Source organism: Lissotriton helveticus, chromosome 6, assembly GCF_964261635.1.
Source record: "Lissotriton helveticus chromosome 6, aLisHel1.1, whole genome shotgun sequence".
NCBI lineage: Eukaryota > Metazoa > Chordata > Amphibia > Caudata > Salamandridae > Lissotriton > Lissotriton helveticus.
In genome coordinates this window covers 1,313,827,077-1,313,854,684 of record NC_136067.1, presented here as the reverse complement: position 1 = coordinate 1,313,854,684, position 27,608 = coordinate 1,313,827,077, and the positions used below count along the sequence as shown (strand labels likewise).

The 27,608-nt window shown below is 45.8% G+C and overlaps 1 protein-coding gene across 1 annotated transcript in view; it reads left to right on the top strand.

The window, feature by feature from the left end:
* The window catches only part of MRPS5 (mitochondrial ribosomal protein S5), a 572,686-nt gene that overhangs the window by 255,430 nt on the left and 289,648 nt on the right, over nt 1-27,608 (top strand). The gene's annotated exons all lie outside the window — the stretch shown is intronic.

The window sequence follows — 27,608 nt, the reverse complement described above, 5'->3', positions numbered from 1 at the left end:
CTGATGTCTTCATTTTGTAGTGAAAAAGGCTGATACAACGACTAAAGTTAAAAACAATAGCATTAAGGCAAAAAACAATGATTTCTCATTTAAATTGATTTATTTTCACTATGTTTCTGCTGAAATGAAAATCTCAAGATTTCTACTATTTCTCTTGAATCCTCTATTTGGTGAAAATTATCCCTCTTTCCTGATTAGAATACAGCAGCGCAAGGTTAAGTAGTGACTCAGACACATTGTAGGTAGAGTTTTGTCACGAATGCACAGCGGCAGTAGCCCACAGTTATCAAAATCAATCTAGTGCTACGGAAGGGATGAGCAGAAAAGACAAAACGATACGTCCTCCCGTCTAAGACTCCCTCCAACAAAAGGTATCCCATACAATTAATCAGTAGCCTGGTAGCCAAACTTGGATAATTCACACACCAAATGAAGCATGTCTCTTATCATCAAACAAGACTTTAGTGTTGTTTGGAAGACCCTCACACACCCTATTGGTGCCACGCTTCATCATTGGTTCTCATCCCGGTCCTTCAAAAGCAGGATGGGCTCGTCCATATTCAAGGGAGCACTTGTAATAATTTCGTGCTGGGTTCTTAAGATATAAAATACCTCTGGACACCCAGGTATTCCTATATTAACGGTGTTCCTGGTATGATTCAAAATGTGATTAAAGGGGGGTGTCTATGGAGATAATGATACTACACCCTGTGTATAGTCGACATGTTTCAGCCCTAAACTTAAGAGGCCATAGGGTCCACTGCTTTTGTCAGGTCTAGGTTTTTTGCCCTATAATAATGTAAGTAATGTCAAAACAACCTCACTACATTCAGTCGGGACACAACATGCAACATATATATGACATGCAAACAGACACAGTCGTCCTTGTTCCAGTGGGGTTCTTCTCTTGGGTCCTGTAAGAGAAAGTAATAACACCAGGAAATTTGCCTCTGCTTGTGGCCTCACACCTCACATGCGCTGTAGTGGTGCTTATTAAAAATCACCACTTCTGTCAGTGAGCAGCAGCAACTTTAAGACGCAAATTATTTGTGGTGATCATGTATCCAAACGGGGACTGAGGATATACATATCAACGTGAAGACAGGTACATGTGTGCGAACAGCACGGTCATGCAACATCAGAACCCCCGTAAGAGGGGTTCCCCTACCTTATAATATCAAGCCAGTAGGCCACATGGGAGGGATGCGGGAAATGACCCTGTAGTCACACACAGTCATTAAGGCTAGGCAGTGAGTTTATAGTCTTTCTGGTAGTTAGGCTCACCTCATCGTATGTATCAGGATGAGGAAGATGATCAGAATTCTGACTCAATAGTGGCATTTGTCGAAAAGGAGAACGAATTGGATGAAACGTTGTTCCAACAATAGTACTATATTGTTTTCTTACTTTATTTCAATCTATTTCAGAATGTAAGGGTGTTTAGAACTCCTGTAGTTCCTTTCTCTCTCAACTTGCAACTTCAAACATTTGATTTCAGCCTATAATGTGAGGCAGCAAACTGTGAAGTATTTGCCACATGAAAATTACAGGTTGCTCCACATGGTGGGTCCCCCTGAAAGCTGGCATGAGCCAGTAATCCCTACAAAGCAGCTTTGTCACACGTCGCACATGTTACAGCTGGGTGCTAATAATGAGCACAGATGTCTCCATCACAAATAACGTGTGCTGGGCTATGGGGGTATTTGTATCCTTGTGTAAATAATTGGGCTAGTTTTGTGAGCGATATTGCCATTTGTTTCGGGTTTTAATGGAAGTCACCAAAAGGTACTTCCTTATGTAAAGTGTTCCTACTGATCCAATGAGCACAGTTTGCACCCCTTTCCTCCTAATGTATGCTAGTGTAAAGCTGGGTGGAGATCTAAATGATGCGGTTAACGTTTTGAACTCAAAGTAAAAAACTATTACTGTTATCACGAGGTTCATTGTACTCTAAGGCAAGATAGCTCCCATCCAGATCTCCAAATGTATGTGTGACCCCCCCCTGCAGTATATGCTGCTTTAGATTTCCGTGAATTTCCCAAATATCGGAGCAAAACCACATCACACCGCACTTTATTAAGAGAGCCAGCATTGCCTCTTTCAATTATCGAAGTAAATTGTGCGCCAAGTAAGGCCTCATTCACTCCATTTGCTTTCAGAAAAGCTGCAGGAGTCAGCGCTTCATTTTGTTAAGTGCTTGTTAAGTTACAGTGTAAGAGAGCTGAAATGAATTCTAATTTAAGAACTCTGCATGTCTATTTTAGTGCGGAAAACCAATCCAGGAAGTGTAAAAATTGAGAATTGATTCATATCACTCCCTTGACTATAACTTTATCATCCATAGTAAATTTTCATTTCCATTCTAAAGAGCCACTCTCCATGCACCACAATCTTGCACGGCGAAGATATTCTAATCTGCAGTGGCTGGTTTGAGCAATAGTGCTTGGATGCATCTGATGGGTGTGGGAGGACAACAGAAATTCAAATTTTTCATACAGCTTTCTCCTGCCCGCTATGTTCAGCTTTATGCTATTAGTAGGTTCAAAATTAAATACTGGGTTTTGTCCCTCTTCAGTTCTAGATCTGGGTTTTGACAGCATAGTTGCCAAACAGACCTGTTGCTTAGACTACACATATGGGCTTTAGGTCTGCCAATATCAACCATTTGTTTTCTTTGACCTGCTTCTTTCAGCCATTAGCTTGAGGCTTTGTCTGTGTCTTCTTGGCTCAGGCCGGTGGAGTATTCATCTCTCACTTAATGCTGTTGTCTGTTTAGGTGGATGCTTTTACCTCCGAGTGCTTACACTGAACTGCATAAACTGCTACAATATTACCGCACTCTTTTCACTCCTGCTTGCTTTAATTTACTTATGGTAACTGCGTTGCACATTAAACTCAGACCTATTGTCTTTTCCAATGCTCTTTTCTGTTTGCTTTGATGGCGAATCTATAACCAGACCTTAAGTTATCACCAGAAAATGCTTTAAGAAGCATTGCTGAGAGACTTTGTCTCCGCCCACATGTTGGTTTTCCTCTTTGCCATCTTTTGATGGGACATGAGCTGTGTTCCCACTGAAAAGTGTTTGTTTTGCACTTTATCTCTAATGAGAAGGCTATGCTGAATGCAGTCTGCTCTATGACCTCCGAGACTCCACAATGGTACCCCTAAGAGGCTTCCTACATGCGACTGCACAACTCAATTCAATTCAAATCATGAAGCTTTATTCGGTACATACAAGATGACCATAAAAGCACAACACATATAATAAAAACAGATAAAACATCATTACAATTAAGAGTTAAACACTTGATACTTAAAATAACATACTTTTACGTGCCCTAATAGACTGGTTTAAAAAAGTAGCAGTAAAAAAACAGATATCAGCAGATTCCAGATTAAATAACAGACTCATAGCATGATACACTGTACATACACCATGTTTAACAAACGGGGGCTTCAGGTAGGCAATCCTAAAATTCATATACAATTTGCAGATCAATAAAAAGTGCAAGGTGCTTTGTTTGGTGATGCCGTCACACTGGCACGGCCCAGTTGGATGTTTTTTAATACTCGGCTGGGCCACTAAATGGTGTGCTACTCCAAACCTAATTCTCGTTAGCACAAACTTATGGGAAGGTCTTGTCACCAAACTTAAATATTGTGGAAAACCTTCATTAATTTTATATTTACTATAGAACATGACTGTGGACAGGGATGCATTTGTTGACCCCCGTTTTCCAGCCTGATACGCCGCAAAAGTTGCTTTCAGCTCGGCTTTTGGGATCATAGAAGAGGCACCCGGGTCAGTCAGTACATTTAAATTAAATATTTCTAAGAAACAATCAGCTACATATCTTAACCAAGGGATATTACGATATTTATCCAAAGATAAACAGTCCTCAATAACTGATCTATTGAACAACTTCTCATCCAGAAGCCAAATTGACCGCCAAATCATAAGTGGCCTCAAGCATAAGACATCAGCTAGTTAGTTAATATCCAGTTCCCGGTGTATCAACTCAGTAGGAGCAGAGGTCGGTGGGCATAAAAGCTTTTTTAGGAAGGTATTTTCCTCCACCTGTAGCTTATGGTCATAAGTATGTCCCCATACTCCCGCTCCATACATAGCAATGGTGACACATCTAGCTTGATAGATATGGAGCATGTCCTTAGTGCGTCTATCCCCGATTTTTGCCGCGAATCTAAAAACACCATGTGCATTTTTAGCCATTTTATTACTAATATTCGTAAATTCATTAGTCCACTTCCTGTCCTTTGAGAAAGTGATGCCAAGGTAACAGAATTTACCTACATCTTGCACCTTATTACCCTCGATAAAAAAGGCCTTAGAGGCTTTATTTCTGTACACCATAGACCATGGTATGCGTTTTCCCCTTGTTGATGGACAGTTTCCTATCCCTGATGAAGGTAGAAAAACTGTCCATCAGACGCTGTAGTCCAATAGGAGTTCTACAGAGCAGGACAGCGTCATCAGCATACAATAACACTGGGACAGAAACGCCTTTAATCTTGGGTGCATCTGCATTTACAGTTTTTAAAATATTATCTATTTCATTAATAAACAGTATAAAAAGAAGGGGGGCTAGTACACACCCCTGCCTTATCCCTTGCACAACTCATCCAGGACCTGAAGAAATATGATCACAGCACACTTATCCTGATAGAACTCAATTTGCTCCCCTTGCCACCTCGCACAATTTCAAAACTAGTTGCATTATTGTCAAAGTTGTCACTACTAGCACCCTCTCTTATCTTGCAGACAAGCTCACCGTTATTGCTGGTCTTCAGCACACCCACAGTCAGGACACCATCAGACTGCCGACTAGGAAGTGTAAAGAAGAAAAAAATAAGGCAGCAGGACTTTTGCTTGTATGCACCTAGCATGTTAAACAACTTCCCTATATCCATCAGGATTATCTCAACCCAGCTCCTTTTTAGGAAAGAGTTGAAGACTCCTCTCTTTAAAGAACACTACATCATAATGTAGAAACGGTCCTTAACCCTCTCATATCATTGGTTAAATGTATGCTTGTCTTTGAGTCTGTACATAAATCTAGTTCCTTTGGATAGGTTTGCACAATAGAAATGCTGTATGCATGTATACAGTACCCTGACCAGTCAGTAATATTGGCCTAATTGGTTTATTTCGAAAGGTTATGTCAGATACCATAGGACTGCTTTATTTTTATTTTTTTGAAAAGTTACGGAAAGGTGGCAAACCTGACTTATTTACTGTAAAAAAATATGTATTAAAGCCAAAAGGACTTTATGGGTGGATTGGTAATTACTATGTGGCATAGCCTGTAGACTGTTTTTGTTGCATAGAATCTCACAGGGTACCATAGTGGGCAATGATTTTGATTTTCGTTAGCCCCGCTGAAAAAATGGGGGTTAGAGGTTTGCATTGCTAGCATATTTTTTTGCCTGCTTTAATTGTGTACAAATTTTGAATGATCTAATAGCGACATCTAGCCACAGATTCTGTACCTTTGAATTTCCCATGCGTCCGACTGGATCTGGAAGGTTTTACTACGAGAAATACCCCTGAACACCAGTAGTTGGCGTCGGTCAGCTCCGCGTGACGTCGTCTGCGCCGTAGGGACGTCTGTGTCTCCTATATAGGCACCAGCTTGGCGTGCTGATGTTAGTTCTTTTCTTTCCATGCCAGTCAAGTGCTGATCCGTGAATAGAGCTACACTCTGTCACTGTTTTTTACTTTTTGTCAGTCCCTTTTTTAGTGTGTAGACTTGTGTCCATCATGTCTCTGAAGACTTCTGGATTTAAACCTTGTGCTACCTGTCAACCGCGCCATGACAGGGACGGATCCACATCTGGTTTGCCTCTGGTGCCTGAAGCCCAACCACTACTCGAAGTCATGCTCGGACAGACAGACCATGGCTCTGAAAGCTTTGAGGGAGTGGTCCCTAAAGCTACTTGCGACCCAGCACTCTGAACCGTGTCGCACAACTCCTAGGAGGTCTCTTTCACGCTTGATCGAGAAGGAGGTCTGGGCACCGCTCCCGGGAGTCCAAAATCCTCATTCTCCCACTTGAAGCCGTCAGGTAAGAGGCATAAGAAACACACGAAGTCGAAGGGTGCTTTGACTTCTCCCGGTCCGTCCGTCGGCGGTCTAGGTCTCGTTCTCCAGAAGCTGCGCCTGGGTCGGCTCCATGCTTTCCCGCCTTTCCGGGAGCTAGGCCGAACCCCGCCCAACTTAAAGAATTTTATGGTGCCATGTACCTAATATTTGGGTGATCTGACCCTACCAGCGCACCTTTGGGCCCTGGAGGCTAAGAGGGGGCTCCATCAGGGTCAACGCCAGCGACTCTGGTCCCGATGCCCCCCTCATGGATCCAGTCTGGTGCTGGTCATGCCATTGCATTCTTCCCCAGTGCCGGTTAAAAAGCAGATGCTCCCGGCACTGCTGGTGCTACCTGGCGGCACCTGGCCCATTCTGTTTCCAGATGACCTGGAGCAGGTACTGCGTCAAACGATGCAGATACTGGCACCAATAGAATCTCTAGGTCCAAGGTCGTTTCCTGAGCTTTATTTCTAAGGGCTAGGAGTGGAAGAAGGTTGGGAAGATTCAATGGACCCTTTTAGAAGACCAGCCTTATCATGAAATGAACTGGTGTGAGGAGTTGGGTGCAGCCAGTGGACTGGACACCGCTCTAGAGTCTGGCGTGCTTTTTCCACCTACTGTGGCTATGGAGGAGGGAGCTTAATTTGCTATGTTGGTGTGAACAACAGCTGAGGTCCTGGACCTTCAGCTCCCTTTGGTGGTGGTCAAGACTTATAATTTGCCTGAGGTCTTGCTGCCAGATGTCTTCTCTTCTGAACTATTGCTTCCCTTTAATGAGGCCCTTATACATGTCCTATTGGGTACCTCATCCAAACCCAGCCCAGGGGCTCCCATGAATAGAATAATTGTCCGCTGCCACCGCCCTGCTCCAGGTGACCCAAGCTTCCTGGCCACCCACCCTACCCCAGAGAGCTTGGTGGTCCAAGCCTTTACCTCCTATGGCAGTGCCATTCTGCTCCCCCGGATTGGAAATCCAAGAGGCTGGATAGTTGCATTGCAGTCGGTGCACACCGAATGCTCATTGAGCCGTAATTCACTCTCCCTATGGGAAACAGTTGCACATGTGCTGCTACAGGTCCGGGAGGAGGCCTGGGCGATCCTCTCACAAGCGCTATCAGACAGTAGAAATGCCTCAAAGTTCGCCATCCGTTCTGGTCTTGACACGAGGAGCACAGTGATTTAATCAACGGTGGCTATTCAACGCCATGCCTGGTTGACGATTTCTGGCTTTTTGGGGGATGTCTAGCCCTCTCTCATAGACATGCCCTTTGATGGCACCGTTGTCTCTACGGAGACCAGGCAGACGTGCTGGAGCGCTGTAAGGACTCATGGACTATGTCCAAGTCCTCAGGCTTCACAGTGGCCACTCGTCCCCAGTCTGCCTTTCAACCCTTTCCTATCCCAGCCACAAGCCTGCGCAGGTTCGGCAACCTGAGCATGGACGAGGACAGGTCAGTCACCCCCAGCAGTCTCAGCCTCCAAACCCTCCTTGTCTTGCCTTTCAAGATCATGGGTGGCCAGTTAGTGGCACGATCTGCCATCACCTCTGCCACTGGCTCAATATACATCAGACAGAAGGGTCCTCCAGAGAGTCCAAAGGGACAACTCGCTCCCCTTCAAGTCTTCCCCTCCCTCTATGCCTCCATCTTACGACAGGCTAATGGAGGATAGTCTTATTTTGCTTCAAGAGGAAGTCATGACTGTCTTGGCCAAGGGATGCATGGAGAGGTTACTGGCACCATAAGCAGGCTGTGGTTGTTATTCCCGCTACTTTCTGCTCCCGAAAAAGGGCAAGGGCCTTCAGCCTATCCTAGATCTACAAGCCCTCAAGTACTTCCTCATAAAGTAAAAGATCGTAATCCTCACATTGGCTCAGGTCGTGTCTGCCCTGGACTCGGTAGACTGGATGGTAGCGTTGGATGTCCTTTCTGGTCATCGGTGCTGCCTGCTGTTTAAAGTAGGCCACAAGCATTTTCAGTTTACTGCGCTCCTCTTTGGCCTTACCAGTGCCTCCCTGGTGTTCACCAAGGTGATTGTGGTGGTCGCAACTCATCTGCTGTGATCAAGGGTGTCAGTCTTTCCCTATCTTGATGACTGGCTGTTGAAGGCTTGCTCACCCCAGGCTGTTGTCTCCCACCTCCAGACTATGGTGGATCTTCTTCATTTGTAGGGTTTCACTATCAACGTACCTAAGCCACACCTGAATCACTCTCAGACACTCCCTTTCATCTGAGTTGTTCTGGACACAGTGCAGTTTTGGGCCTATCCTCCCGTGCAGAAAGTCCAGGATATCAGGCTTTGATTCCGATGTTCAGACTCTGTCCCAGATTTCAGGGAGAATGACTCTGAGGCTGGTGGGTCTCATGGCCCTCTGCATCCTGCTAGTGACACATGCCAGATAGCATATGCGGGCTCTGTAGTGGGACCTAAAGTGTCAGTGGACGCAGCATCCTGGGAACCTCTCTGATATTGTCCAGATCTCAGAGGGAACTCCACAGGTTTTTTAGTGATGGCTGACAAACCGCGATTGGATCACAGGCAGACTCCTCTCCCTTTCCCAACCAGATCTCACACTAGTGACACATATGTCACTCTTGGGATGGGGAGATAGCTGGGAGAGGTGGATATCAGAGGACTTTGGTCTCCGGCAGAATCTGGACCCAACATCAACCTGTTGGCACTCCAAGTGATTCATTTAGTATTGAAAGCCTTTCCTCCTTTCATCAAGGGGTGGCTAGTACAAGTGTTCACAAACAACACCACTACCATGTGGTACTGCAACAAACAGGGGGTGGTGGGGTTGTGGACCCTTTGTCAAGAGACTCTGCTGGACTTGCCTGGAACACCAGGGCATATCCCTGGTGGTTCAACATCTGGCAGGTTCACTGAACGCCACAGCGGATGAACTCATGCCTAGCGGATCATGAAAGTAGTTTCCATTCCGAGGTGGCACAAGGTCTATTTTAATATTGGTTACATCTTTTTGCCTCTGCAGAGAAGGCACAATGTCAGCTATTTTGCATGCTGGAGTATCCATGGCGGCTCTCTCTGAGAGGTTTTTCGTCTCGAGTGGAGCTTAGGCCTCTCCTGTATGCCTTTCCAACCATACCACTCCTGCCCAGAGTACTCAAGAACATCAGGACTGACTGACCGACCGGGCCCATGTAATCCTTGTGGCCCCGGACTGTGCATGGAGAGTCTGGTATATCAAGCTTCTCCAAATGAGCATCGATCCTCTGATCAGGCTGCTCCTTCGGGAGGATCTTCTGTCTCAGCAGCAGGGGAGGTTTCTTCACCTGTACCTGTCAACTCTACACCTTTTTGCGTTGAGATTGAGCGGCAGCAGTTGACAGCATTCAACCTTCCTCCCAAAGTCTGTAATATTATTTTGGCAGGCAGGTGTCCCTCTACTGAGTCGGTGTACTCCAGCGGAGGGAACAAGTTTGTACACTCTTTCTTCTTACTTATCTGTTATATTACTTTTTATTTTAACCCTTGCCCAGCAAAGCTCTATCTGGGCGCTCTAAAAGGGTTCCTTCCAGCCCTGCTTGCTTTTCAGCAGCTGCCAGACCAACCGTCTTTATTTAAATCTCCCCTTCTGAATAGATTTTTCAAAGGCCTTTTACAATGTTCCCACCTTCCCATTTCATCATGCCTCAGTGGTACCATAATTTGGTTCTCACCTTCCTAATGTGCGCTCCAATAGAACCTCTGCACAATTGCCACCTCGGCTGCTTACCATAAAGACTGCTTTTTTAGTGGCAATCATATCTGCCAGGCGGGTGAGAGAATTGCAGGCTTTGTCATCCAATCCTCCTTACCTGACAATATTACCTGACAATTTGGTGCCTCACACTAGGGCCTCTTCGCTACTGAAAGAGGTCACACCCTTCAATGTAAGGGAATTTGTCACCTTGCCCACTTTTTACACTCCTCCGCATCCCTACAAGAGGAGCGACTCCACCCTCTAGATCCAAGAAGAGCATTGTCATTCTACCTTGACCACACTAAAGAATTCCGGGAGCATGACCAACTTTTCATGGGGTACTTGGGAACTAAGAAAGGTTGTGCGCTGCAGAAAAGGACTCTCTCATGATGAGTCGTCCTCTACATCCAGATGTGCTAACTCTGGTGAAAAAGCAGCCTCCTGAAAGCTTAAAAGCTCATTCCAACAGGGGTAAGGCTTCTACTACTGTGTTGAAGTGTGGAGTTCCAAATGCTGCTACCACGGCTTTGCAGCATGGAGTTCCAATCCTCAACATTTCTCAGGCAGCACCGTGGGCATCCCTGCACACATTTACAAGCACTACTGCCTGAACAGTCGAGTCTTCTGGGACGATCTGTTTGGCCGCTCTGTCCGGCAGGACTTCCTGGTCTAAACTTCTCTGCAGTGCCTCTTCTGGGGATGGTATTGCTTGGGTATATAGTCAAAGGTAAGGTATCTGCCACTAGATGTCTCTATCAGATGGACAAGTTACTTACCTTCAGTAACGCCTTATCTGTTAGAGACATGATCTAGCCGCAGATTCCTTGAAAGCACACCTTTCCTCCATGCACTGTTAACAGGTTTTTACGGTCATGCCTGATCCCTTTCAGGGCCCTAAGTGTCCTCAACACACACACCAATGTCTGTGTACTTCATGGCTCCGCTTCTGGCGCGGAAAGTAGTGATAAGTAACTGATGTCTGTGCGCCAACATGGTGCCTATATAGGTGACATGGACATCACTGTAGCTGCATCGATGTCAAATATGTCACGCGTAGGTGACCGATGCCACCTACTGGCACGCAGTGGTATTGCCTGAAGAAATATCTTCTCGATCCCGACTGACGCCTGGGAAATTCAAAGGAAAGGAATCTACGGCTAGATCATGTCTCGACCAGATAAGGCATTACCGAAGGTAAGTAACTTGTGCTTATAGCTGTATGTTTGGTAGTTGACTTGAGGGAAATCTTATTCTCACTATAGTAGGCCTTGGTAAAGGCTGATTGGTTCTTTGAGAAAAATTATGGAAATGCAAGAGGTCCGATCTGTTTATAGTGAAAGGTTACAACAAAGGCAGGAGGCATGACTTGCTTATTGTGAAAAGCCAAAAGGCTTTTAAGGGTGGTTTGAGATTACACACTCATAAAGCTTGTAGAGAGTTATTTTGTTACATAAAATCTTAAACATTATTGTAGTTGACAAGACTTTTGGTGTAGGTTTCCCGCTCTGTCAATTTCTGGGGTTTGAAGATATGCACCTTGCTAATGCCTGCTAGTACCGCTTACAAGAGTTTGTATATTGTATTATCAACTGTACTTTTTGCACATATTTGAACATTTATGGCTGTGTTCCTGATGGTTGACTTGTGTGTAACTATATTATCACCTCAGTAGGCCTCTGTTGGTTACTGTGACAAGCCAATGATAAAGGGGATAGCCTGATAGGCTCATTGGGGAACGTTTTTATATCAAATGCACTAGGATGTATGTATTTCTTGTGAACAGTAATATGTTAATTGGACTGTCAGAGATTTCCAAAGTAAACAATAGTTTTGATGTTGGTTATCCCTCTCTGGCGAACACTGGGGGGAGAATATTTGCACTGTGATAATCCTCGCTAAACCCTCTTACATGGGATAATGCATGGTTTTCCCAACATTAATTTTAGACATTCTTTAATTTTGTGTAGTATTTATCTATCTGTGTGTGCATATGAACATATTCTAGGTATGACGTTACAGTCTTAGCTGTCATCCAGGCTCTTGTAATAAACAGAGAAACTATAAACTTATACATACCTATACATACATTTACATGCCAAGAGGGTCTTTGAGTCATCCTCTTCAGCCAGTAGTCTGTTTGAGTGTTATTGATCTGTTGCTTCTGCCCATGAGATTGGCACTGACCAGTGGGTTACTCCACTTAGCAATTGCCTCTGTTGTCCTTCGATTGATCATGTGTGATCCTCCTCCTGAAAACAAGTGTGCATCAATGCAGGAGGAGCTAGTGGGCCAGTCCTTTGTTTCATTGTTTCTACTTTTGTAAGGGAGGCATGTCTGTTCCGCCAGGTCTGTAAAGGGCATTAAGACATTCATCTGAAATCAGTCTCCTAGGATCACCAACCTTGTCTCTGTCCAAGAGTCCATTTGGCCTGCAGTAAGAAAGTCACTGGGTCGTGATGAGGAAGGCCCACCAACAGGTTCAGGGGCATAAGCGGTCACCGTAATAGTACTCCACAGCTCAAGTTGCCAGCAGAGCAGTGGACAAAAGGATACCTGGGAGTAGAATCCATAGTGCTGGACGTAAAGGCTTCACCAACAGGAATCCCTCGTTGGGTTCAGTTCCCAATCAATGGACATTCGAAAAGCTTGCTCCATCAAGCCATTTTGTGATCCACTGAAGCTGAGCTGCAAGAAAGTACAATTCAAAGTCTGGTATTTCCAGGCCACCCTTAAGTGGAATGTGGCGGAGGGTAGCTAATGCAACTTTTTGACGTCCGGCATCCCAAATCAGGTCCCGCAGGAGTTCGTCAAGCCTCCGAAACCAGGCCACTGGAATTTTCACCGGGAGGTGTACAAGAAAGAAAAAAGCTTCGGGAGCATGACCATTTTATAGAGCACAATTCATACCATAGTTGGTAGCTTAAGGGTGTGCCAAAAGGAGACGTAGGATTTCAGGGACCCAATATGGGAGTGATAGGGGTACCCCTATTCCCTGTGCGAACCTACCATGCAAGGAGCCATCCGGACTTTTCCTCCTCTGCATGTACCCTATATACATATTTTTTATTATGATGGCATTGCAGCCGTTCCAGAGCTGTGTTATTCAGTTCATGTGTCTCTAGCAACCGCGGAAGGGCTCCTGGGCTACCACCCAGCTCATTATCCCGCACATGGAGAACAACCTCCAATTTCTGAAGGTCTCCCATGAGGTCATGTTGATTACCTTCTGACTGCCCCAGTCAGTTCCCCCTCATCATGACCTTTAAAGCCTCCCATTATAGGCCATGACTTTAGTGAAGTATTCAGCGATTTTCACTGTGAGGGAATCTGTAAATATGGTGTCCTCAAGGGAAGTTTAACGTAGTGACCATGATGGTATAATTGGGTGTTCGTCTACTGATTGCAGTGTCAAGAGGAGAGAACTATTGTCTGAGAGGGTAGTTCCCAAATATTTTGTGTGTAATATACAACTATTAAGGGACTTGGACGTACAAAATGCTCAATTATCGTATGAACCTAGTATAGGCCCAGGAAGAAGAAATAATCCCGGTCTGTGGGATGTTGAGTATGCCAGGGGCCCTCTATAGCCTAGTATGCAATCTAAAAGATCAAACCAGCAGATGCTCTATCGGCTGCTGCACCCGGGAGTGGAAGAGTCGAGCTGTCGAGGTACATGTCTAAAACACAATTAAAATCACCTCCAATAAAGCACGGCCCACCTGTCGGACAAGCTAATCGCGCTGACAGGGTGTGAAGAAATGAGGTCTGATCATGATTTGGTGTGTAGACACTGCCCAGCACCATAGGTTTCCGCAAAGTCGTCCCTCCACCAAAACATATTGGCCCTCTTTATCTGTCAATTGTGGCTGTCTCGAATGAATATTCCGCTCGTACCCAGACAAGCACCCCCCTCGCAAAGGCAGAGTATGTTATACCATGAAGATGACCCTGCCACCGATGGCTATCAGCTTCAGCAAGTGCGAGGTGCGTTTTTTGTAGTAGGGCAATATGCACGCCACTTTTTTTTAAATACATTGAGATTTTGCCACGTTTGGTCCCATGCCGCTTATTTTCCATGTTAACAGTTTGTAGTTATTGAGTGTGTTACTCCTAGAGCCAGCTACATGGCAATCTAACGAAGGACCCATCCCCAATCACTTCCCCCCACACCTAGCAACCCCTGTATATAGCGCAAACACAGGAGAAACTGGAACAGCATAGGACAATAATAGAAAACTGTCTTCCCAACTCCCCATCCCCAAAGAAGCCCATTAACAGCTGGCCATTCAAATTATGCAGGTCATTAAGTTAATAACCTGTAGCCTCGCTGCGCCAAAAAACATAGAGACAATGAGGGGAAAGGCAAAGGCAATCCTCCAATGCACCGCTGCATCGGCCCGAGTAGTAATTATGATAAATCCCACTTGATGTGACCAGCATAACTGGGGAAAAAGAATGGCACTTGTAGGAAGGTGGATACCTGACTATGGTTACCCCAGATTTTTTGCCTTGTGTTTAGCTGGTTTTCGACTTAGTTGGCCTGGGATCCTGCTAATCAGGGCCCCAGGCTATCTGCTCTCACTGTAAAATGGACTCCATGTGCTTTAGGTACATCTCCAATTGGATATTGGGTCACCTTCTGAGCCCCTGTATAGTGTACCATAGGTACCCAGGGCATAGGCGATCAGGGAGTGTCTCGACGGGGGCGGCAGGGCGGCCCTGGTGCTGCTTGACCTCTCTACCGCCTTTGATACGGTCCCCCACCAGCAGCTCTTGGCTAGGCTCTCTGTAATTGGGATCTCAGGCTCGGTCTGGGATTGGGTCAAGTCCTTTCTGGACTCCCGCACGCAGCAGGTCTGCATGGGCTCTTAAGTCTCATCGGTTAGGAACCTGTCCACTGGGGTTCCGCAAGGCTCTGCGCTGAGTCCCCTGCTATTTAATGTCTACGTGACACCTCTGATCTATCTAGCGGAGGTACTCTGCGCAAAAGTCATGGCTTATACTGACGACACAGCTGCTTTTTACCTGGGGGAGTACGGATTTGAACACCCTTGGGGCACAGACGTGCCTCAGAGCTGTTTTTCACTGGATGGCCCAAGCCTCCCTCAAATGTAATGAGGATAAGTCAGAGGTCCTCTTCTTCGGCCAGTTCCCCGCAGATTTCAGACACCGCTTATGGCCACCTAACTATCCCAGGCCACAGTCCGAGGGCGGTCCTGCGAAAAATCTGGGGGTCTGGTTTAGTGAGGACCTGCGCTTTAGCGATCATGTAAAGAAATTGTCGGGAGCATGTTTTGGTACTCTCAAAACGCTTAGTAAAATTTTCCCCTTTCTCCCGCGAGCTGCTAAAGAGACTATTGCCCGCGCTCTGATTTTGTCCAGTCTGGAGTACGCCAACGCTCTGTATACTGGTCTGCCGGGATATCTGTTGCATAGGCTCCAGACCATTCAGAATGAGGCAGCCAGGCTTCTTTTCAATGCTTCCAGGAGATCTAGTGTGCGACAATTCCAAGGGGTTCTTCACTGGCTGCCGGTGGCACAGCGGGTGCAATTTAAAGCGATCACTCTGGCCCACCGTGCTCTTTATGGGCAGGGTCCCTCCTATCTGTGTCGGTTTTCTTTTTATGTGCCAAACCGTCCTTTCCGCTCGGCTGTCCACCCCCGGATGATTATTCCCCGCTTTCGCAGAGTGCGATTGGAGGGTCAGTCCCTGGCGGTCAAAGCGGTGGAAGCATGGAATTCCCTCCCCTCTGCTCTTCAACTCACTCAGGAGTTCCAACCCTTCAAAAAGCTCCTAAAAACACACTTGTTCAGCAAATTAAACTAATATGATTCTCACTTTACCCCAGCTCTCTCGTTCGCACCAGGATACTCCGGAGTAACAGTGCGCGCTACAAATCCACTATAACATAACATAACATAGGTGCCTCCAAGGCCTACCAGGGGCTGCAACATGCATTATGCCACCCCTGGCTGGCCATCCAAACTGACACAACTGGCTGATCACTCAGCTGGGGCAAGGTCGTGTAATCACCCCTTGCTTAGGTATAGAATTCCTATAGCTAACCTTATATCTAGACACATATACACCTATAAGTCACTCCTATGGCAGGCCTTAACAATATTGAAGGCAGAGTGCTTGGTTTTATGTGAGATGAGGCTCTAGCATGAGCGCTGAGGCTGTCTGTAGCTTTCGGAACCATGTTCTTATAGCTGTTCTAGGATATTGCCATACCTTATACTCTTAAGTGCATTATAATCCTCGCGGTTGAATGCTAACTTTGGTTTGGCTTTATCAAAACATGTCGTGTAAGGTGTCATACGCTTTGGAATACTACCCCCTCGCCAGTTCTGGCGACGGTGGTAGCATTCCTCCCTTCTAGAGGGAGAACACATGTTGTTCCTACTAATCCCGGTTAAAGTTAACCAGAGCCTCAGCATCACAAAATGGATGCTGCTGCCACAGACACAAGTCTGACCTCCTGCTGCTGGGAGTCCTTCCAGCAAGGGAGGCTTGGACAATAGGTTTCCTGTCTTGGGAGGTGCTGGCACCACCCCAGACAGACCATAGTGTATTGGAGCAGGGAGGGCTGAATGAAATGAGACACTGCCTGGGGCACACAAGGTGTCCCATGCATAGTCCAGTTCAAACCGGTGCTGGGGCACTCCAGCCCCAGCTCTGGCGCGAAACTGGACAAAGGGAAAGGGGTGTAACCACCCCCTTCCCTGGTCCCACCCATAGGAGGGACCTAGCAGGTAATCCAGCCCCTAAATTTGGTATATAGGTAGGAGCTGAGTCCCAAGACTTTAGATTTATCCTGACTGAAACTTGAAACGAAACTCTGGACCTTCGACGTTCTACCTGAAGATAGAAGACTGAAGAATCTCCCTTGTGGTCAAGGAGTGACCACCCTGTGCAAGCAGGCACCATCAAGCGATCAACGGTTTGCTTTGTCGACTCTCCTGCCGGAGCCCGAGCACAGAGCCTGACAAGACCCAGACTTCCACACTTCCAACAGCCCGATCCACAGTCACAGCAGAGCTGAGACCCATGGAGGCGACGAGAGACGTAGGACCGGCCATCTTGGAAAGCCAGTGAATTGCTTTCCTTGCAACTTCTGAGGCACCTTCGAAGTTGTGCATTGGGGATTGAGAAGCCCCAGCCCTGAGCACCAACTGTACCGAAGATCAGCCCTCCACACTCCACGAGTTCTGCATGGGCCCATCTGCATTTTCCTGCCCGACGCGTCTGTCCGGTCACTTGCCCGTTGGCTAGTGGCCTCAGTGACGACGAACCGTTTGATTTACACCGCTGGTCTGGTTGCTCCAGACTGGCCCCTGCTTTCCTGAAAAGGAGAGGCCCAGCAGACCTTGCTGGTCTGATCCGTAAGCCATCTTCGATTCCTGCGTGGGTTGCCTTTGCCAAGGCTTGTTGACTCCAATCCGGAAGCCGACACCGCCGACAGCGAGAGCCTTCGTGGGACAGTCCGTATCCAGCTCCTCGTCGTCGTTGACACCTCCTGGTCCACGTGGCTGCAGAGAGAAGCTTCGCGACATCACCTGATTGCTTCGCAACATTGCCTGGTTCCTTCCTGGTCACTGGCTAGTGACCCAGACTCTGTCCCCTCTGCTTTCAGGTACTCTTCATCCTCGATCCGCCCTTGGATCCACCCGGACACTTCCCTCCTGGTCGCCGGCAGCATCTTTCTTCAAGGCTCCATAGGATTCAGCGATGAAACCCGACACACTTTGACACCTATGCACCCGCTTCCTGTGGGTGAGGTAACACGAGTACTTCGGTGCTCCTGTGGGTATTTACTATCCTAGTGTCTAACTTTCAAGTAGCTTTCTCCTTGTCCATCCGGAAGTGACCTAAAAGAACTAGTTTCCATTTCTTTCGTTCCCATTATAACTCTATGGTAACTTGCGTGTGTGTAAAGACACTGCATGCGCATCCCGTGGGCCTCCTGCTCCCTATCCTTTGGTGGTACAGCGTAGCCCCAGCGATTATCCAGGCCCTAGGCCTATTTTTTGTTCGTGACGTGGTTCTTATACCACTATTTTAGTATATGGTTCGAAGTGCCCTTAGGGCATTACTGTATTTTGTGCAACTTATTGTATGTTGATTAAGTATCTTGTTATGTGCTTGTGCCTCTGACCTCATAAAGAGTTCAGATGATTATTTTAGTAATAAATACATATATATTTTCTATATATAACCTGTGTGGTGTCCTTTCATTTGGTATTAAAGGGGTTACATATGGTAAAACAGCTGGCTTCACATGCCCTCTTGAGTTTAGCCTAAGACTGCTTTGTCCATGCTACCACTAGGACAGCTGGTCTATAAGGTTGACTTTACAACCATCACCATATAAGGGTTGTTTGGACTGATACAGGGTGCCCACTAGAATAGCGGACATCACGTATCAGGCCAACTTTTCACAGCACTTATCAAACAATTTCGTCTGCGGATTCGGTAGTCACATCCGGGGGCCCAACATTCTCAATGTGAAGCGGTCCTGAGTCAGAGGCTTCCTCTGGGTGGTCTGAGCTACTTGTATTCTCTTTATCGGATGTCACTATCTCAAACAGCGAGGCCGCAGCTTGTAATGCTGCCACTAGCTCTATTTCTGATTGAGACTGGGTAGGTTTTGTTAAAGCACCTACTCGCAAGTGTCCCCGCTCAACCTACAGTGCTTTCAGTGGTGCGAGGGCGCCTCTACTTCAGGTGCACAGTTTTTGACAGACCCCAAATGGCCCACCTTCAGCCAGGACAAAGTCTCAACCGGGTTCTGGCAGAAGTGGGAGCGACCATCCAGCATTATTTTCAGTTTAGCTGGGAATATAAGAGAGTATTGAATCAATTCATCACGGAGTATCTCCTTCACTATACTAGAAGGCGTCTTCTTTGGTTTGCACCACCTCAGTAAAGTCCAGGACCAATGTGGCCTGACCATCCCCAACGCAGAAAGGGCCCGCCTCCTGTGTCCGTTGTAACAGCACATCTCTGTTTTTGGAGTGTAATAGCTTAGCAATTATAGGTATTGGCGGGAGACCAGTGGCTGGCGGTCGGGCTCGTACTTGGTGCGATCTTTCTAGGGTAAAGAAGGGTGTGAGCCGGGTTGGGGGCACCACCGACTTCAACCAGTGCTCCAAGTAGACTACCATGTCAGACCCTTCTGTGCCCTCTGGAAGACCTGTTATTCGTCTGTTGTTCTGCCTACTGCGCCCCTTCGCATCTTCTACCCGATCTTCCAGTCGCTGTACTCGATCCATGAGATGAGTAATTTGGGTTTTCATGATTTGGTGCTAGCGGTGCAGGTCTCTGAGGGCGCTTTCATGGTCATTCACCCTAGTAGAAACTTCTATTGGTCTGCATGGAGCTGGCCCCGTTCAACTGATACCTTCCCTATTTCCCGTTGGAGGGTGGACTTTGATTCTTCAGTGGCCCCTATCATCTTGTGCAAGCTGAGTTGAGAGGTCTGGTGGCATTTCTGAGTCGGTCATTTCGGGCTGTGAATCTAGCTATATTAAATGAGATAGAAAGATGGCAGGTTAAATTTGCATCCAAAGTATTAATGTCTCTAATAAGATATATTTAGTTTAAGGTTTATGTAACACTGCAGCATTCATGCCCGTTCAGATTGCAAGAGTGCTGTTCAAGTTTTAACTAGCATATCCAGAGTTAGACGTTAGTAGCAGGGCACAATACTGCAGATCAGTGTTGTTCACTCTCTCAAACCTGACTGGCCTAAAGGCTTAGTTGATCATGTTTGGATTCGAACCTTTGACCAGCAGGCTACAAACACAGGGTGAAGCAGTGAGCTCTTTAATAGCGTTTTTTTACTTGCTGTGCGGGAGATTTTTTCACAAGAGATTCAAGTTGCTGTTTATAGGTGGATTCCATGTGAGTGATGCATTCAAGTAAGAACCAAGTAATTTCTTCCAAGTTAGAGGAGATACCGTTTAATCAGGGCATCTAGGTTAGGCTCACAGCTAGACTTGCCACTGTCATTCTAAACTTGTGAGTGAGTACGGGTGTGATATTGGGAGGTTTTGTCCTAGTCGGCCAGAGTAGCAACTTCACGAGCAATGCCAGGCAGAATTCAGACAACGAAAAGAGTTTTCGGGTGTTTTCATTGTTCTTGTATCCACAAGGAAATTTTAATGGTGTCATTAATGTTTGATTTAATGAACAGGACACTGTGTAAGATGAACCTAAGACCTACAGAAGGATGATGGTCCTTTAATAAGTAATTCAAAGTGAATCTCCTTCACCATTGTTCTTTTCCCTGTTTTATGTGGAGGAAGTGTGACCTTTATGATCACTATTCTTTATGGATCACAATTTAAAATCCAAAACAGAGTTTTATAATGGCCTATGTGAAGCCGCATTCCCTGAACAGACAGTTACAGTGGCCACAGAGCTGTCAATGAGGGGAATCTCAGGGCCCACAGCAATCAACACTTGAGCTACACCGTCTCAAACAGAAAGAGGGGGATGACCTATGCATCCCTACTTGGTAGTTGACACAAGAAATCCAAGGTTTAACCAAAGAGTATAAGGGCGGGGGTCTGTACAGTACAGCCCAGTAATGCAAGCAACAATAAAGTATCAATGTCCAGGCAGGAGTTGTGTGTACTCAGTCCTTTTAATAACAAATGTACAGTGAAAACAATACTTAAAATAAAGTCATTACGCATTGAGTCAATACTTCCACAAGTTTGACAAATGTAAGAAGCACAAAACACAAGCAGAGCGGTTGTAAAACACCATATAGTTTTAAAACCAGAGTCTCTGGCTAAACACGTTTTACTATTGGTCCAGAATTCAAATGGTCCCAAGTCTGTAATGACTGTGGTTTGGGACGTCTAAAACAATCCTACAAGCAGATATGGTAAAGCTGCAATGTCCTGCAGTATGGGCACTTGGAAGCAAGGATGAAATGGATAGAAATAACAAAAGGTTGACTGAAAGAGGGTTGTGCCTAGGTGCACGTGCAAGGATGATCTCTCAGACAGCCTGTCTCTGTCTCAGTGACAGGTCGTCCATCAGCCTCAGTCTGTCTTTCAGCAGAAGTTCATGAGCATCAGTGTTAAAGAGGGTTGATTTCTAGGCAGTCCGCATTCGGCTTGTGGTTCCCTCAAGCTACTTACGGCTTTTTGGAGGTGCAGGAATCCTTGAGGCTGTTTGGGGGCCTTTTTTGCTTGGCGGGGCAAGAAAAAGGCTGGGTTCTGCTCGAACCCTCCAGGAGGACTTCTCCTGGGAAAATGAGGGTTTTCACCAGACTTCCTGACACATAGCAAGAGCAGGCAGAAGAAATGGTGAAATAAATTGGCCTCTGTGGGCAACACTCACCCACCTTTGCAAACTAACTGCATTGGTGGGAACATTGATGCTCACAACGACTTAAGTGTAACCCTAATAGTAGGTGCAGCAGTCAGGCTCGTCAGCCTCTTTTTTTCAAACCTTTTGCACATCACAATAAATGTTTGCGAACACTTGTGTAACACTAAAAGCAGGCACCCTGGCAATGATTGTGCGCACTTCATCATGACTTGGGCACATTATTGTTAGCGAATTAGGAAGATGATGTATGCACATGATGTTTGCAAACATTTATTTATTTGAAAGTTTTGTATAGCGCGAACAAGATCCTAACGGGTATCAGAGCGCTTTACAGGGTTGGTGTAAGTAAACAAAAAACAAAAACAAGTAGAGAGAATGTAGGTGAGACTAATACAAACTATTACTAAAACAAACTAGCAGATATATCACAGGTACATATAAACAGTTCAAGTACATTTAGCCATGAGAATAGCCTTCACTTCTTTTTTGAAGAATGCTGTAGAATGATTCTGTCTCGTTTCAGGGGGCAAAGCATTCCAAATCCTGGGAGGCATTCCTGAGAAGGACCGAATGTAGGTTTTTTTTCTTGACAAAGCTTTGTGGTTTCAGTAGGAGATTTCTGGAGCACCTGGTGGATCTATTACCACAGGATAGTACTAATTTCTGAGCTAGATAATTCTGAGTTTTGTGAGGAAGGGCTTTGTGCATCATGCAAGCGATTTTCAAATGAATCCTAGCCTCGAAAGGTAGCCAGTTGAGGGCTCGAAGGTCAGGGGAGATGTGACTGTTTGTTTTGGAACCAGTGATGAGTCTGGCAGCAGTGCTGATTGCAGCTCTTAAAGGGGCCGTTGTCGCTCTGGGAAGGCCGCTGAGAGTGACCCTCACATATCCCACTCTGGGGATTACTAGAGCTTGCACTGCATGCTTGAAATCATTTGTGGGCAGGAATGGTTTCATTTTTCTCAAGGTGTTCATTTGAAGATGTTCTCCTTTTGTAGAGGCACTGATGTATTTCCGCATGTTTAGGTTTCTGTCCAGGGTCACTCCCAGTGATTTCGCAGAGTAGATAATGAGAGGTTGACATTTGAGTGCTGTTAGGTGGTTCATCCAATCGAGGATGGTAGTCAATTGGTTGGGGGAGCAATTAAGAGGAATTCAGTTTTGAGGGTGTTTAGTTTCAGATGGTTCTCGGCCAACCAGATCTGCGTTTTTTGAAGCGTTGAATTGAGAGATTTGATATCCTCAAGTGAGTGGATTTTAATGTAGAGTTGAGTGTCATCCGTGTACATGTGAAAATGTACATTGGATGAGCTGAGGAGATCGGTGAGTGGTTCCATAAAAAGTTTGAAAAGTGTAGGGGAAAGTCATCGTCCCTGTGGTACTCCTAAAGTGACTGGGAAGGTCACTGGATAGTGATGATGTTATACAACAAATATTTGACCACAAACATTGATACACCAAGGGGCCCACACTGTCCCGAGCATCGGACTTCAGTTTCCATTGGGAGTCCAGTATGCAATACCACAGGAGCACGTAGGCACCCTTTAAGCAAGAAATAGGCTGTTACGATCCCCAACTCAGCGAGAAGTTACCTAATTAAGGGGGAAGTAGATGGAGGCTCTCTCTTAAGACTGTTGGTAGAGGAACAAATGGGTCACTTCCCTTTCGGGGCTCGCCCACAAGAGGACCGTGAATGCATCAATGTGTAGTTGGGAGTTCCTGATGATTAATGCAGCGGGGGAGAGCTTCAGAGGACAAAAGGAAAACTTTGCGGACGACAGAAGCTTAGCAAGTGATTGCTACCTGGAGAATTTGACATGGCATTATTAATTAGATCCAATGTGTAACAAAGCATTTTAGTTTTGAATGCAAGTGTGGCTGAAGAATTGTTAGAAGAATATTTTGTTATAATGGTAGTGCTGACGTAATTTCACCACAATTATAGGTGGGTAACAGAAGTGACATCACACAGGCTCCGACTCACTGATATCATAGGAAGTGACTTGTGGTTTTTTATCCATTCCCATCACAAAGTGTCATCTCCCAGCATTTGACATTCATGAAATCACATGTATTTCAAAATGGCTGAGACGTAGACACAGGTTATGCATAAGAGGTGCTTGGGGTAGGATGGGGGTCACATTTACAATCCCTGATGACTCTTTATTGGATCCCCTGCCGTCCAGTACTATATAATTTACAACAAGGGGTGGTGATGGACAGAGTCTCTGAATTAAGCAGAGTACTCTCACCCAGTCAAGAGATCAGGGCTAGATCCAACACCGTTTTTTAGCTCATTGCACCATCCCAGTTTCAGAACCTGGCTGTATGCAAATTAGTCTGTCCCTGGCCCAGTGCATCATGGGAACAGGGCAGACCAGACTACAAAAGCCAATTCTTACACTGGGAAGGAAACAAGCTTCCGGGGACCGGTTTCTGCCATTTCAGGCGTCTTCGGCCCGGCTTGCTTGAATCGTGATGGTGCAATGAGCAAGGGACTCACATCTGAGTATACCCTTCCACGCTTAGGGTGGACAAAATAATTTACAACAAGGGGTGGTGATGGACAGAGTCTCTGAATTAAGCAGAGTACTCTCACCCAGTCAAGAGATCAGGGCTAGATCCAACACCGTTTTTTAGCTCATTGCACCATCCCAGTTTCAGAACCTGGCTGTATGCAAATTAGTCTGTCCCTGGCCCAGTGCATCACGGGAACAGGGCAGACCAGACTACAAAAGCCAATTCTTACACTGGGAAGGAAACAAGCTTCCGGGGACCGGTTTCTGCCATTTCAGGCGTCTTCGGCCCGGCTTGCTTGAATCCTGATGGTGCAATGAGCAAGGGACTCACATCTGAGTATACCCTTCCACGCTTAGGGTGGACAAAATAATTTACAACAAGGGGTGGTGATGGACAGAGTCTCTGAATTAAGCAGAGTACTCTCACCCAGTCAAGAGATCAGGGCTAGATCCAACACCGTTTTTTAGCTCATTGCACCATCCCAGTTTCAGAACCTGGCTGTATGCAAATTAGTCTGTCCCTGGCCCAGTGCATCATGGGAACAGGGCAGACCAGACTACAAAAGCCAATTCTTACACTGGGAAGGAAACAAGCTTCCGGGGACCGGTTTCTGCCATTTCAGGCGTCTTCGGCCCGGCTTGCTTGAATCCTGATGGTGCAATGAGCAAGGGACTCACATCTGAGTATACCCTTCCACGCTTAGGGTGGACAAAATAATTTACAACAAGGGGTGGTGATGGACAGAGTCTCTGAATTAAGCAGAGTACTCTCACCCAGTCAAGAGATCAGGGCTAGATCCAACACCGTTTTTTAGCTCATTGCACCATCCCAGTTTCAGAACCTGGCTGTATGCAAATTAGTCTGTCCCTGGCCCAGTGCATCATGGGAACAGGGCAGACCAGACTACAAAAGCCAATTCTTACACTGGGAAGGAAACAAGCTTCCGGGGACCGGTTTCTGCCATTTCAGGCGTCTTCGGCCCGGCTTGCTTGAATCCTGATGGTGCAATGAGCAAGGGACTCACATCTGAGTATACCCTTCCACGCTTAGGGTGGACAAAATAATTTACAACAAGGGGTGGTGATGGACAGAGTCTCTGAATTAAGCAGAGTACTCTCACCCAGTCAAGAGATCAGGGCTAGATCCAACACCGTTTTTTAGCTCATTGCACCATCCCAGTTTCAGAACCTGGCTGTATGCAAATTAGTCTGTCCCTGGCCCAGTGCATCATGGGAACAGGGCAGACCAGACTACAAAAGCCAATTCTGACACTGGGAAGGAAACAAGCTTCCGGGGACCGGTTTCTGCCATTTCAGGCGTCTTCGGCCCGGCTTGCTTGAATCCTGATGGTGCAATGAGCAAGGGACTCACATCTGAGTATGCCCTTCCACGCTTAGGGTGGACAAAGTACTATATAGCACAGAATGCCTAGCATTGGTTTTATTAGCAGGTTTATGTTGAAGCGACTGAGCACTAAAAACCTATATTTTTGCTTCTAAGACCCTGAATTCACTAGAGCTACCGCAGCGGGTCGCAGTATCTGTCCCTAAGTGAATCTTTGCCTATGCCAATGCATTTTCCACAGCAGCTGTGCTTGAAAATTATTTAAAGTTTCGAAACTACTACTTGTAGATTCCCCCTACTTTTGGAGTAGATTTTTGACTTTTAAGGATTTCATAAATCTACCTTGGCATAGGTGTCTTTTAAATTTTAGAAAGTTGTAGATTTACTCAAAGGCTCCTGTTTGTACTTGTGCAAATAATCAGCATGGGTAATTGCATTCGCCATTAAATAGGAAGGTGTTCCTTTCTCCACCCTGGAAGGGCACTGTCTTCTATCTTTTGACCTGGCAGCGTCCCAGAGGGGTTTCGGTTGACTTCCGGGTTGAGACCGAGCATTACAATGCCTTCTGGATACTGGAAAAAGAGGGTGATAACATTTGTGTGTGTGCCTGGTAAAGGGGAGAGGCAGGGCTTTAAACTGGGAGGTCTCATAAAGGGGCGTTGCCAATGTAATTATGGGTGTGGCTTAAAACACATAGGCTAAAAAACTGTGTTTATCATAGGGTGCCGACCGACTTTTATTTTGTTGTTTCTGTCAATGCATCCAGATATGACACAAAAAGTAACATCATACCTACAACAAGTGAGAACTGTTGGCTTTGTTGCTGGTTGTTAATTTCATAAGATAAATGATAGTTGCATAAGATAAATAAGCAGCAACTATGGCTTGTATATAATATTGAAAAAACTTCCACGTCAAGCCCTGGGGACACCACCACAATGTTGCTGCTCCTGAGTTTTCAAAAAGAGAAGGGACATCCAGAGAGAAAACGACTCTCTTAAAATGATTTCCCTGCCCCTACATGACGTCATGCTGTAACTTCTCCACTACTGAGACGAGAGCAGTGTGAGCACGCACCCATCGATGTGCCTGCTGTCACTGCAGTCAAGAAAAACCGGAACGCCAGGGCATAAAAACAGAGCACGATAGAGACCCCCTTTAAAAAACTGCAGGTGCTCAGACCCGGTGAGACCTGGCCCACTTAAAGCCCAGGGGATATGTGTGTCTTCCCCCAAGTAAGAGTTTGCACAACCATGTCGGCTCGATAGCTCTTTTTCTTTTCTCTTACTGTGTGGAAAATATGCTAGGTTGATGTATTTTTCGTCACGAAAAAGTTGATTAGCATTCTTAACAATACAAACTTTTTTCTTTGGCGATGGATTTGCAATTTGCAACCACAAATCCCCCGTTTTGTGGACGCGTTTTACTGAGGCTTTATTTATCATTCCCTTTTGCTTGATACAAGAAAGTGCAAAATCCGCCTTGATGTGCCATGCCTGTCTTTTTTGAACAACGCACGATTGAGCCAGTATGACCTCTTGTTTATATTGCTTTCATGGCCGAGTGGCGCAGTCTGCACCGATTTGTCATTAGCCTTCTGTTCCTCTGCAGCTGCCAACTGCCACCTTCTGTATCTGGCCAGACAACAGTTGCATTCCCAAGCAGCGTTCCCTGAAGGCAGCATTTTATCTTTAGTGACAGACCGTGTGGCCGAAAGTCAAGGTACCAGAGATGATGTGCACTTCAAAGGAATGCTTTGTGATGGATAGGGTTTTGAAAGCTGGTGTGTACACATGCTTGCTGAGAGGAAATCTTCATCTGCCGTTGCCTTTAATTGTCAGCTACGGCGGGCATTGACACCAGGTTCCATGAGCAACAACTTTTATGACTATACCTGTATTTATGCTGTAAAGCCTAACCACTGGCAAGAGAACGTCTCCATAAATCGTATATGTATGTATACGAATACTTGAATCACAGGGAGGATAGAGGTGGATGTCACATTAAAGGCGAATTCTATCTAACCGAGCTTCCACAATAAACTTTTCCTAACAAGGAGAAAAGTGATACAGGGAACAGCCTTGACCCTTAAAAACTATCCAGGAGGAAAGAAAAAATAACCTTCTCAATGAAAATGGACAAAAATTAAAGGTTCGAAAAAGCAATAAGGGAAAACAAAACCATAGTCAGTAGATGATGCCCTACCGTAGATGTGGCTTAACAGGTAACTTAGCAGACTGACACATTGCATCTAGAGATGAATTAGTAATGAACGAATTGGTAAACAAGAAATATGAATAAAATAAAATAATAAGCAATCGAGCTGGAGTCGGTATAAACAGGCAAAAGAGATTCAGACTCTGTGAATCAAATAAAGCGGGCAAGAGCCTAGCTGCATACTTAACATTTAGGATACAGAAGAACACGATTAATAGTATTAGGGATCACAAGAGTGTAACATATTGTGACCCAGAAAAGATTGCGGAAATCTTCGAAGACTTTTACAACTCCTTATATTAAAAAACAAAGATGTTGATAATGATAAAATCCAGGATTATCTAAACGGGTGCGACCTGCCAACTCT